Below are 15596 nucleotides of genomic sequence, written 5' to 3'. Positions count from 1 at the left end.
GTCTCGTCGATGGACCGAAAACTAACGAAAATCTGTATAGTTGTTTTTTTCGCTGCCGAAACACAAACATTTTATATATTATTATATTCTCATTGATGGGTGCGCGCGTGTAGGACTGTCTGCATAATATCATGTAGGAATTTGTCAATATACCAATTTTCTCTCAATAATATGATAATATAATGTATAGCATATATTATTATATATTGTAATAATGCGAAATGTCTTCATAAAATATAATATACAGGCACGTCGTATATATATATTTTACGCGCGTGGGTATAAAAAGATTGAACAATTTATACCTCAACATTTTATATATGATGTTATTATTTATTGTGACTCTATACATTATATTAGTTTTGTCGATTGCACGATGCGTGTTATCGAGGCGTATGCCAAACGCTGAAAAAAAAATTAGGTGCCAACACGTTAATTTTGATTAATGACTATACCGCGGCTATACACTATAGCTATAATGTAGTGTATATATAGAGGTATATATTAATAATTACGAGTAATTTATGACGGATATTTAATTATTATCATATATTATATGGAACCACATTATTGTGCACGTCGATGTTGCGGGTGGATTTGAATAATAATTACTATTACCAGTTCGATAGTTGTCTCTCTATATATATATATAAACCGCGATTTCGTAGTCTTCCCCGATCCGCGAGAAGCTGGCAAGATCAGTGGTGGATCTTGTATATTTTTTACCCGGAGCAAAGTAAGCAAAATTAGCGCTCTACTATAATTCACCCACTTATTATTTGGTAATTTGACGCCTTCCGATCAAGACTTCCGGGGCAAGTACCCCCGGTTCGCTCCCCCATAGATCCGGCCCTTGGCGAGATTATTTAAGGTGAGTTTATTGTTTTCCCGGTAATAATTAACTATACGGTCTATATAATTGTTGTCTATACCATCGCGCGACACACATTTGTACCTACTTCATGTTTTTAACCTAACTAGACCATAATATTATGGACCACGTTGCAGCGCACACTCTCGAAATCGATCGTTCCGAATGATTCAGACTAATCATACGCTGCGAAAGATAGATAATAAATGCTTCTATATACATATAGACTGCTACAGTCACGTATTGTTTTCTATCGAAATAATATATGGAAATAAAAAAAAACGTGTTTTCTCGACATCATATAATTTGTTGACGTCGGTCGTACATCGATTTCGATATTATAATGATAATATAATATATTATATTTACACTACATACTATCGACCGTTCGTAGCCCCAACAGAAATTTTTATTTATTTATTTTTTATCGGAGGAGGTGTGGTTATATATATATATATATATTTATTGTACATATATATGTTTTCGCTTTGCAAGCATTCGAGCGCGCGTTTCCGTCTGCGGTAAAGGTCAAACAGACGTGCAACGCCGTCTATACACAATAGTTACAAATATTGAAATATAATATTATTATAATGAGTGTATGTATCGCAGTTATAGCTGGTATACTATTTAAACCGTGATTTATCGTTATTCGTCGCACTTTTTCGATGTTTCGCAAGTGTTTTCGAAAGGTCAAACGGAATTACGTCAAATGATTAATATTTTTGATCCGGACGAACGATCGGCGGCGGCGCCGTGGGAGTGGCGGGACTACTGCAGCGACTGCAGCAGCCGTGGTGAATTATTATTTTTACTAAAAACATATGATGGTGGTTAAATCGTCGGACGAAAAGCGGGATCATGGACTGCAGATTAGACTACGCGGCGGCGGCACTTTATTATAAACTAATAGTTATTATTATAATAAATACGGTAATATATATACTGCTTATAAAAACGTCAGCACTAAGTCTACTGCAGCTGTCGCCGTTTACTTATAACATATTATTTATCTAAATTAGATCTGTATCAAAACATACACTGGTTTAAACGTTTTGAAATGGTTAAATGGTTTAAATTAGGTAAACGAGATGTAACTCATACACGTGCGATGTATTAAATAAAGTCACAACCCGAAATTGAAGTCGACTGCAATAAGTAAGGTATTACAAATTGTTTAAAAATTTAAGTATCACAAAAATCATATATGACGTATTCATTCATGGCTGTGCACTGTTTACATAATACTTGTATTTATATTGCTTTTTTGTTTATTAAAAAAGATTCAGTAGATACCATATATTTCATAAGTTTTGTTCAACGCCTCTAGGAAATCATTATAATTGCGCCCTTTCAACTTTTTGAATAAAACGAATTTTTCGAATTTGTCTATAGTCAGAATTCTGTGTTAGCCGTTAGATCATATATTATACATTTTGAACGTTTTTGATTTATTTATTTTTCTTTTTTGCCACAAACCCAAATTTACGAGATCAGATTTTTAACATAACTAACTATTAAAAATACAAAGTATAACTACCTAAAATTAAAATTGAAAAACTAAATAAATTTATATTATCGGGACTTATACATTTTCAATAGTAAGCGAGTTTACTGCCAACTACACAGTAGAGCTTATAAAGCTTCATAATTTATTTTTAATTCAAATAATAAATATACTTCGGAGTTGAGTACACGAGTTTTAGGAGTAATGATTGATAAGTATTCAGCACTCGCAGTAGGCAATTGTATTTATTTATTCACATATTTTGAGTTCTAAAATGTGTGCCCCCGGCTCACGCTTTCTTGGCCCGCCCTGAATAGGGTCCCGTGCCTATACGTCCACCTGTTATAACTTGTTTTGCTACAAGGGCGCTACGGTAATTATTTAGGAAGGCATACCAATATTAAAAATATACATCCTCTGGATTCTAAAAATAGACCGAACCCGATCTAATTGATATATATTCTTGAAAACAACCATCGTTACCGACAACAATAACCTAAGTTAAATGGAATAGGTATCATACTGGAAATTTGACTACAATAATATATGGAATGGAGAATGGATATAATAATATATAAGCGATCTAAACCATTTACCTCACTCTTTAGTACTCGATCGCGCGATCTCTTGTCATAACGATTTCCGAGACGATGAAAACGCGATCTCATATTTTGAAAATGAATTTCGTGCCTGCGCCGTTCTTGTTCCTAATGTTATTATTCAGTGACTTCGCGGCAGCTCTAATGCGAATATAGCTTTAGCGGCTATTTAATATATTACCAATAGATGTACACACGATTTTACGTTTTTGGAAACGTAAATAGCTTGCTATAGTATTGCAATAATCTTCATCGTATTGTTCTGTACCACGTGTCTGTCAATATAATATAATATGTTACTGTCGATTTTGTAGGATACACATAGAAATCTTTTATACGGCATGACAATATTGTTTTGATCACGATAAAAAATAAAAATAAAACACACATATGGGTGTACACTGTACATGACACATCACAATATTAAATATTATGTAAACGTAGTATTATAGTGAGATCGTCCTCCAAACGATGATAAATTATCTCGTCGGTGTCGTCGGGCTGATAAAAACGAAACAAAATGTATCCGCGTATAGCAAGCGCATACACAATATATAATAATAATATAATACTACGCGCGTGAAATTAGTATTGTCGGTTATTTTAGGAAGACCGATTACAATATATTATTATTATCGTAAATTAATTTTGTCGAAAACCTTAAGGACCTTGGCGCATCATTATTCCAACTGGTACGACAAATCGCCGACAGCGTTTCGCTGGATCCATACCCATACCTAGCTGCTATGTGCACTGCAAATGCACGGCGTTTTGTTTTTCGACGCGATTCTTCGTCTTCCAGAGACGCATTGTAGATTGCAGCACGCGATCAAGGAAATCATCGGTCGTCGTGTGGTCGATCAACAATAAAACATCTACATCGTTGTACGACGCGTTTCTCTCTCACACACACATACTCTCTCCTCTTCTCTCTCTCTTTTGCGCACACATTTGTCTTACTCCGCTTTGTCGTTATTTATATACACATCTTAACCTTAACCCTTTCGGTCGCGAGAGGCCCGAGAAATCACGAGCTCGTCGTAAGCTTCTGCGAACAAATCTACAGTAAATCGATCTTAAATATATTATATCCGTCTTAAATTATTATTCACCTGTATATATCTATACGTATAATTGTTTGTTGTTATACGTTTGGAACACGCGGTTCCTACGCATATTGCTTGTGACTTGTGACTCCAGTGCCTATATATCATTTTACGCATTATTATTTACTATTTATAGAATATACACGATATTGTTCTATAATAGTGTGCAAATTGCACAAATAATAATATTTATAGTTCCGCTACAGCAGCCTGCACGAAAAGTCGAAAACTTAATCGCCAGTTCGCGCGTGCATTTAAAACGTCCATTAATAATAATATATCACCATATAATTATAGAATATAGTCGTAGATAATACGTACGTTTTATCGCACTCGTATTATAATAGGTATAATATAATGTATCGTATTATATTCGTTAACCTTCAAGGAGATGGCGTTTTGCGATTCGCAACTCGGGGCTATACGAAATGCATTATATAGTTAATAACAAAGACGTGTAAAATGTTGTCAATTATATGTTTATAAGTATTTAATATAGTAATTTAAAGTTTTGCAAACGATCTGTCGAACAAATGCTGAAATCGCGTATACAACGCGTGACGTGGATAGAAGAAAAATGCGATATTTCGACTGCTGGACTGCTGCAATATTGTATCTATTTTCCTTGCGAGTAGGTCACTTTAACTGCAGGTATGATCAGCTAGAGATAATAAGTGTATTATTTATAAATCCAATAATCAATCATTGTGTATTGAAAAAACATTCCTGCGTGAATGAGACAGGTGGATTATCTAATGATTACACTGATTACACACGATTTACACTGACCAAAATTGATTTGTTCAATTGATCAAAAACTGAGGTTGCGTATAATATTACCATATTTTCAAACCATATCAAAACTGCTACTAAAAACCACTTTTAATGTCAAGAATCAAGGTTGGAGATTATAGTAAATCGTCTGTTTTATAAAGTAATAAAAAAACCACACACATAATCCCTCGTAGTATCATGTAAGATCAGTACATTTCTTGAAAATACAAAATATACTGAAAAGGAAATCAATAATACGATCTTAAAAGAAAATTAAATATAAATACAACTCGGTACATTCTGTTAACATTTTCAATTTTATAACTTTTGTAAGCAAATCTGCTGTCGAGTTTTGTTATTAATGAGTTCACATTCCGGAACAGATTATTTTTCTAAAAATTTGATGTATGCATTTGAATAATTTAAGAATAATTTACTTTTATTAGTAAATATTACAATTTAGAATTAATATGATAGTCTCGAAGCAAAATATAAAAATCAATTAACGGGGTTAAGCGTATAATGAAAACAGTTGTCCAAAAATTTGTACGATCAAAATTAGATAATATAATATTATTTAGATTTATTTTAATGATATTATTCTCATTTTCAAAGTATACTAACAGGTACGATGTTCGATGAATATACGATTTTATATACAACTATAATAGCTAGGCGTACGTCGTAACAACTTTTAATTGTTTCTTTTGTCATCACCTACAGAGAAAATCCAACGAAAAATTGAAAAATCGCGCCGTCTCGCCAATCAGAATAAAATTTTCTCCGATCGACGGAACGTGTCACAGAGTTTATACTGAAATGTAATCGATTTCAGCACCAACGTTTATAATCACCAGAAATATTTCGATTATCGTCAAACGGTAGGTACATCATAACTATATTATTAAAACACGTATAAATGTACAATATATTATACTACTGCTTCCTCGTCGTTACGTCGAGGAACATTGTTCGGCGACAATGTCGACGGGAAAAACTGTATTATGCTATATATCTATTATATTATATTACCTATACTGTAGTATAATATCTATCTATATATATATGTATACTAAATCCTCAACATCCATGATATTATAATATATGCCTATCCCGAGGTCTTCTATTTTTTTATTTTTTTTATTGACAAAATAAAGTAGCGATTTTTTTTTTTTGGACCGCACACATTTTCCTTGTGCATATAATGAACACGTGTATGTTTTTTTTTCTACAATTTATGTGAAATTTATACGAAAACTAAAACAGTAATAAAATAAAAGTTATCATATCGTATAATATGATATTAACTTTTTATATTTCACGAGAAGTTTTTTATTTTTTTACATAATAAATTATAATCGGGCGGATTGCCATCACAGGCAGCACAAAATATAATATTATAATGATACGCGCTGTATATATAATATATACATAATATATACCTACAAGTAGACGTGCGACGCTTTTACGTTTATAATTTCTATTCAATTAGGATAATGTTTAAGACGAGAGATAATAACGTAGTGTTGTTTTCGCGTAGGTAAATAAATTTTCCGCGTTCTATCATATAGCAACAGCCGTTTTCAATATAAATATGAAAATTCAAAATAGTAATAGTTATTATATTGGTGCGATAAAATTCATCGATTCCGATGAAAACTCCTCGGATCCCATTATGTATTGTTTGGTTTATTGTTGGTAATATAGGGGTTGATTTTTAGGAATGGCGCATACATTTTTATGAGATACATTTGTATCTTGTACATCGAGATACACTTTTTCTTTGATCATCATGTATCTATTTTTTTTATATTTTCATTTTTATACTGAATATAAATTAAGATTTATGCCTTCTAGAATTAAACAAAATAAACGAATACCGGGTGACTTATTCAAATCAGTTTTTAAAGTTGACGTATTTTATTTCCATGATTGATTGGCGGAATCATAAATTAATCTTAAAACAATTATATAAGCCAGTCGTGTGGTATGCGTAGTGGTTTTCGTTAACCGGATTTCTGAATAAGAGAATATATCTTGGTCTGTATGTTTTGGTATAAATAATATCAAATTTACTGATATTTTCGATTTTAGCTATTTTAAATAATTTTTTAGAAAAAATATTCGTCTTAAATTTTAGATACGATACATAGTATTTAGTATCTTGCAATTAAAGTTTAAAAAAAATACAAAACGTACCTAACTTATAACTACTGTATTTTTTCAAATGAAAAATTTCAATTTTGAAAAAATACATAAAATAATGTTTTTAAGTTTTAATCATCTTGTAGTGGAATCCTTGAATAATGTTGTATTTTAATAATTATTATAAATAATTATACATAGTATAGTATTACCATTATAGTATTAATAATGTAAAACATTTTTAATTTAATTTTTTTTTTTACTTCTTATTATCATAATTATAGTACCAACTTTTATTACCTGATTATTATATTATATTCGATGTTGTGTATTTATGGCGGTTATTAATTAAATGTAAATTATACTTATACCTGTTATTATTAAATAAATAAATAAATTACCTTTTTTTTATTCTATTTCATTTTCATTTTAATTCATTAATTTGTAATGAAATATTTTTTCTTAAAACGTTGATCCATAAAATGTACATGGGTTATTTTGAAGTAATTAGTTATTTGTATGTAAATACAAAACTGAGAAAAGTATTTTGATTTTAGTTAAAAAAAATATAATTAAAATGTTTAGTTGCCGGTTTTACGAGTCAAATGTGAAAATCTTATATCATTCGAAAAATCACCTGACCATTTCCGTTGTAATAATCGCCCTGTCCATTATGCCCGTCATCATAGTTCCGAAACTTACGTCACGAATCGGGTAAATATTCACGTAGTTTGGAGTAAATGTACTAATAATACGTATCATACACGCATGCGTATTGGTATTTCATATAGGTTTATTATAATAATAGCATGTTGTCGTATACTCGTATCGAAACGTTTCACAATCCGCGGAATTCGATCGCGTATGGTCCGGTATAATAATATTATACACAATATCGGAATAAAATGTCACACACATATGATGTTATATGTCTGTAATTCTGTATACATATATATATATTTAGGTATTAGTGTATTGCGTTATTTTCTATTTTTTTTCCTTTCGCACGGTATTTATACCATTTTCCGTTGTGTTTTTGCTTCAAAGGAAACTCATAAGAACGTCGTTATTTTACAAGGTCGAGTCACCGAAATTTCCATCAGCCTTGGACAATAGATATGGATATAATAATAATATAATAACAATAAATACGCGAATGTGTCTGCATATGTGTGTGTGTGTGGTAGACGGTAGACATGACTAATATAGTTGCAGTCAGACGGAATGTTCAAATTTTTTCAGATATTTCACACACATACACACACACACACACACACACATGAACCGTTTAAAATAGAGAACCTAACCCAACCTCACAAAAATTTATACACGCCTACATATTATAGTAAGCAATAATAATAATCGTAATGTGTAACTCCACCGCGAATTTTCGCAAAATATTCTCAATACGATAAAACACGATGGATAATAATATGTAAAGTATGATTATAATAATATAATATAATACTGTTTTGAGAACTATGTTTTTCTTGTCATGCATTAATAAAACACAAGGAAATCGTCGGTCGTCATGTGCGAAATCGCTGTATATACCGGTATGTGTATTTGTATGATATACATTTAAGATTAAACTGTTAAAATGTAAGACTATATTATTATAAGCACGATTGTTATTTCTGCTCAAATTATAAATTTATTTAAATTCAAATTTGGAAATCTTTTAACAGTAAGTCATTTTTATTTTAAAAAGTATTGGCATTACATAATATTCTTTTTTTTTTACATATTTATTTGAAGTTATTATAAATAAAACAAAATGGAAAAAATGGAAATATATTTTCTGAGAATTTTGATAAAATCGAATTTCAATAAACTGCTCGTTGGAAATTTAATGATTAATCATAAACATTTTTAGACTAATATTATACTGCTTTGGAATATGAAATTTATAATGCATTACGTTATCATTTAAAAGAACAAAATAATAGAAAATATGTATTTTAAAACATTAATAGTTTTTGTAATAATACATTTTTAATTTAAAAGAATAACCGCAAGTATACTTAGACACTAATAACTTTTTGAAACTCAGAAATCAAATAATTTAATGACAACCTATATAACATTTAAGCATATAGCACCGGGGTGTCCATGTTTAAAAGTCACCCTGTATTTTAGAAATCTCTATGTAGCGTCAGTGTTATTTTTCTTAAGAGGATTATTAGACGAATGCGTACTTGCATGACGATAATAGTATTTTAACTTTTAAATATTCGATTCTATCGAAGTATTATAATATGGCCAGCCACTCGTGCGTGATTTTCTGATGGAATGTCGACGACTTATTATAATATAAAACAAAAGTAGACTCATCTAAAAATATAAGTGCCTAGGAACTAGGTACATTGTATTATTATTTCAATTTTCAACTTGTTCGTAATGTCACGAATAGCTTAGGAATATAATGTATGGATTACAGTTAATATAAGTGATACAACGTTGGTACATATAATTTTAAGAATGTTAAAACTTCTAATATTTCGTTCTAGATTCCAATGCAACATGCCTAAAGAGTAAATTGTCGTTTCTACAAAACAACATAAACGGGAATATATTGTTTTAGGATCAATCGTTAATAAGTATTAAAATTATTTTGTTACATAAAAATTTGCGAGAATTTCCGTATAGAAAAAAATTAATGAAAATCAATATGCTACTGTACGATTATACCTCACGGTAATAAAAATCGAAAGGCAAATAATAAACAATAATGCGTTTACGTGTATTCAAATTTTTACTCCATCTATGTAAATATTTAAAGTTGGTAAGTATAAATAAATAATACATTATGTCTGCGATCAGATAAGACTTTTCCTGAATTTTATGATCAAATAAAAAAAATAATTATTATTATTATATTTTATATATTATATCTTTTTATATACCTTAAACGACAATCCTAATTATGGAAATTCAATTTATTTTTTTTATTGTTAAGACGTTGCTTATAAATTCGGATATTAATATATGCGCTTATATTTTTAATTGAACGAGATTGACATAACACACAAATTATGGATTTTGTGATTATTTTATGGTGTAAATACGCTTTCGACCACCATTATTATTATTATGTCCTTGTGTTTCCCTGACTCACGAGGCTTCAATTAGAATAACATTAAGATAAAATGTAGTATTGATATAAATATTTAAATAAAAATATATATAAATACACATGACTCCATTTTATGTGGGGGGATAATAAATTTAATTGATATTTTTGAATTAGTCATATCCGGGTTTCCTGTATCATAATTATTATAATGTACGGTGTTGCGAAAAGCGTTAACATTTAAAACATTTTTTACCGTTTTAATACATTGCACATAATTTATATATCATATATGCTATACATATCCGGATATCAGACAGCTTTTAAAACCTAAACTGTTTGTGTAATATATTCTCTTCCTAACTAGTATCTATGTACATAAATAATGCTCTCTTTTTTTTAAATTTAATAATGAACTTATGACATCAAGTCGTAAGAATCTTTAGTCCCCTTAGTCTCCATATAATATGTTCGACATCTATTATCATGAGCGACTGACATATTATTCTAAGTCCACATGGATAAATAATTGAAAGATTATTTAAGTTCGAATTTGGTTTTTATAGATGCGCTAACATTTTCAGAAAAATTATCCGCTAAATAATTTACAGTATAAAAGGGGATTGTTTTTTTGAAAAGTTCACGTTTGTATCTACACAGAAATTTCTTCAGTAGTACAAAAAAATATCAAAATTTGAAAATATACGTATATTAGATAGAACTATTTAACGATTCGTGCGATAAATAATGAAGTTTAATAATTATAGTTTTATTAATTACGAGTACGTTCATTTTTGAACCAATTGTGTTAGAATGTATTTTCGGTATCTCCGGCCCCTTAAAAGAAATCCCTATATATTTGTTTGTGTACGAATATAAAGGGCTGAAACATTCGAAACTTACTTATAGGCAACCCTGCAACAATATGCACAGCTTCATTATAGAAATGAAACAAGTCGATGGACATATTTGTTATTTATCATAGATTTATAGCATCACATTGTTATAATGTGGAAACATTATTCTGCATATAAAGTCAGAAATGTTAAACTACACGAAAATTCGAATGTGTGTCACACACATGAAAATAAAAACGTTTACGCCAATTGCGGTACATATGTGTTTTCGATGTTATATAATAATGACAAAATATAAATAATAATAATAATAATAATGGAAAATAAAAACTAAATGGTTGACACCGATTTTATGTAGGTTAATGAACAGCGAAAATAGACATGAGACTAAAATCTATTGGAAGGTCATGACACTAGTCATTTTGAACAAGACCAAGCAAATGTATCAATATAATTTCGTAATTCTCGCTGTTTTTATAATACCCTCTCCGCCTATTTTAAAGTTGGCTTTTTGTGGGCTATTAAAGTTTAATCGAAAAATCTAAATCGGATCACATAAACAGTAAGCCTTTTATGCACATTGGATTACGTGTTAATGGGAAGTCTATAGTGGTTATTAAACATTACTCGTATCGTATAAATGCCACACAGAGGAGATCTCATTACCTATATATATATTAATTTCTGACGACCAATCGTGCGTAGTTTATTACATCAAAATATAATATTATTATACCGTTCCGTCGTCCAATTTCGTTTTGAGTTTGCGGCACGTTGAAATCCACGACGCGTCCGAGAGTCGATCGCATCGTTACGGAATAATATCAGCTATACTTACCAACTACCTATAATAATATAGTTATATCATAATTATTAATATATTGGCCGGTTGCGGTATATTTATAATATGACGCCGCCGCTGCAGTGGTCATTAATAATCATTGGTTTCGTGTACGATATATATATAGGCACGCCAAAAATGCACGCGCGCGTAAGACGATTATTATTGTTACTTTATGTATACTCATTACGCCTATCTACCTATACTTGTTATTAAGGCAAATAATACTGCAAAACACGCGACAACCACCGTGACGGGTATGAACGCGCGATACAGACCGCCGACATAACACTCGCGCGACGCGGTGGTCTACATTTTAGCGCGACTGGGCCGAATATAATAATATAAGTACTTGCGTTTAAATATATATATATTTATATTATCAAGGATAATTGTACACGCACCAAACTTGCACCGAGCGCGCGTTTTCGTTTCGGTCTTGTTGCACGGTCGGTTTCAAAATCTCGAGAGTAATCTTCCAAATTTTATTTCGTTCTTACTTGACCGACTTGCCCGCATATAAGAAGAATTTTTGACGAAATCAAACTACAGCCACGGTAGCGTGCAACATTAGAAAAAATCGTAGTGACGACACTATAGACGATAGTATAATTATGATATTATTATATATATTATATATTATCTCGTAAAGTTATAAGTTATAAACTATACATATTATAATCACGATAACAAAAAACTCGTAGTGTGATGAAGTTTCAATACTATTATTATAGTTTGTCATCGTTTAGCTATAGGTACTGCAGACGCATTAATATATCATATAGGTGACTTGAATAACGCGATTCGTTCATTTTTTCGGCAATTAAACGAAAGTTTTCGAAAACATATTTGAAAAAAAATAGTTTAAATAATCGGGTATTCATTGGTATACTTATTTCGCGTCACATTCCTAACAGAGATTTCATTTGTGCCAAACGCATTTCAGTTTGCATTATTTATATATATATAAACGATTCGTTGGTATAATGTATTCCTCACACAAACGACCTCCGTTGATTAATAAAAGTATAATATTATAATATATAATATGCGTAGGTATATCTATGTAGTCGGCACTACTCGGGTATCAAATCATTTCGTACGCACTTCGCGTCTCAGACTCTATTGCGATAGGTCATCGTAAATCTCACGGCGCTACAGACGATGCCGCGGACACGGTCTAATTAGCGGCTTGTATAGAAACGCGATCCACGACATAATAACAAATAAATGTAATTATAATAAACTCTATAGATTTTGCTACCGTAGTGTATACAGAGTGTACCATATATATTGTCCAAAACGGTTAATTATTTTTTTTGCAGTCTGAAACATTTTCAATTTACTAAAAATCACGATGACCGTCGAATTGCTTGTTGGCTACGGGCCATTTTGCTACAGCGTGCTACACCCTTAAAACAAAATATGTTGTGATCGATCTTCAACTATATTAATGTGTGCAAAATAATCTGGAGCCAATACGAGTAAGCTTTGCTTTAGCTAAATCGTTTTTTTTACGTATCAAACAAAACAGTATTATATAAGTAATATAATAAGAGTATAGTTTTATAGTATAAATATGTTGGCCGACATTTATTTAAGTATGGTATATGATCAGTGGCGGGGTAAACCATATCCTATTCTTTAATTTTGAGGTGAGGCAACGGGTGTCTGTGTACAAATAACTTTACAACACACGCCTTACTAAATTATCACTCGAAGATGGCCTGTTTGAAGTGCTTTTTTGCTGCTTGCGGTATTACTGCGACTACTATAACCACGCAGAGACTTTAACGCAACTGACACAAATAACTTTAGTGATGCACCTTGTAAAATAGTATGAAAAAACTAAGCGACGAGAATTGTATACTCTGTGCATGACGTTTAATCATTATAGCGCGTTTACCCTACACAGCTTATGTCGTAATGCTTATATATGGTTATTAATAAATGTTTTAACGATTTGTTTTTGCCAATTATCTGAATGTTGAATGCCATTTTAAATTGCATGTAAGTTTTCGCTATATTTGTGTGTGTATTTTTTAACATGTTTAAAATTGTATAAAATGTGATAAAATTATATTTGGTTTTACAATAAATAAGATGATAACTACTATGATAAATTAATAAACTAAATAATTATAATTATTCAAGTTTATTATCGTCGTATTAATTTATTATTAAATGTTAAGTACATAGGTACAATAAACGCAATCTGGCTAAAATTTAACGATGTGTTGTTCAGGTGATTCCTAGGAAATAATGTAATTTGTTGTCAATTATTTAAATTCTAAACAGTAAACTCTATACCGAGAATAAGTTATATGTTCTAACGCAATATGCTAACAGTTTATACGTTGTAGGTATATAACATAACATAACATGTTTTCTACAGCCAAAGCTAGTATCATATATACATATACAATATTAATTATAAAATATCATATTATAGTTAATTAGTAAATATAACATGAGTATCATTACGAATTAAAACATAATATTTCATGGGTGGGAAAAAAACCGTCGTCTCCGAATGACAATCGGTTTTTAAACCTTTATCTGTATATTTCTTTATTTTTCATAACATTCGTGACATCAACACGGGCGGTCGCGCTCACTGATACAGGTACGTATATAATGTATAGTTTAGAAAATTAAAAAAATAATAAATAATAATAATTTATGATTTCTATGATTTTATAATATGCGTTCACGCAATCACATCGCACGTATTTACGTCTTAACACCTACCGCGCAGATACCGCAAAACAGTTATGATATTATACGATGCGTTCGACACTGTGATTATTTATACATAATAATTCATTGATTTGTCGTCTTGTTTTGCACACACCCACCTACCATTCGACTCGGCTATTGCTATACCTATAAAATACAATCTAAATAAGGAGCGTATAGAACATCTATAGTGAATTAAACAAACTAAACAACTTAACATACTATATATTGTTAAATGCGTCTATGAGCAATAACATTATTTATATTTTTTGAAAAATGTCTAAACGTTTTTACGAAATTAAATGGGTTTTAATTAAACTTTTTTTCATTCTTTATTCGAATGGTAACAACTAACAATACAACGTATTACGAGCGGTGATCTGTAAATAATGCTTATAAAAATTAAAATGTCCCACTCCAGTAAGATGCAATTTATTTAAGATGCAGTACATATATAACCATATATATGTCTATACATATATATATTATGCATATTATAAGCAGTGTCCCAAAGTATGTTTACGTCAGTCGATAACTTTTTGAAATTAATTTAATGTAATGCAATGAAAACATGAAAAAAATTGCTATAAATATTAAAATATGCAAATAAAAATAAAAAATTGTTGTGAAACGAATCAAATTTATATAAATATACAATATAATACCATCAAAATTACTAAAAATGTATTTATAATGATTTCATATTGTAACGGACAAACGCGATTTCAATATCTAAATGGAACAATATTAATTTACTAATTTAAAAATTCGATAAGTAATAATATTATATTCGAATACACATATCCACACACTACAGGTACTTAGCAACGTTTTCCATTACAGGATTACAGACATATCTTGTCTCATATTTTTCACCTGAAACGTAAATAAGTACACCTGTTTTTTAAATGTTTGATCCGGATTCAATTATATTATCTTTTAAATTAATTCTGACATACATACGTATATATGTATTATAGTATGCATCGGACTTTTCCGATCAATGCATTATATATTATAATGACTAATGACTATATATTATAGTATTAATTTATGTACTAAATATATACAGATACAAAGTCAC

The sequence above is a fragment of the Rhopalosiphum padi genome, chromosome 4 (genome assembly GCF_020882245.1).
Source record: "Rhopalosiphum padi isolate XX-2018 chromosome 4, ASM2088224v1, whole genome shotgun sequence".
NCBI lineage: Eukaryota > Metazoa > Arthropoda > Insecta > Hemiptera > Aphididae > Rhopalosiphum > Rhopalosiphum padi.
Note: the sequence above shows the minus strand (reverse complement) of the source record.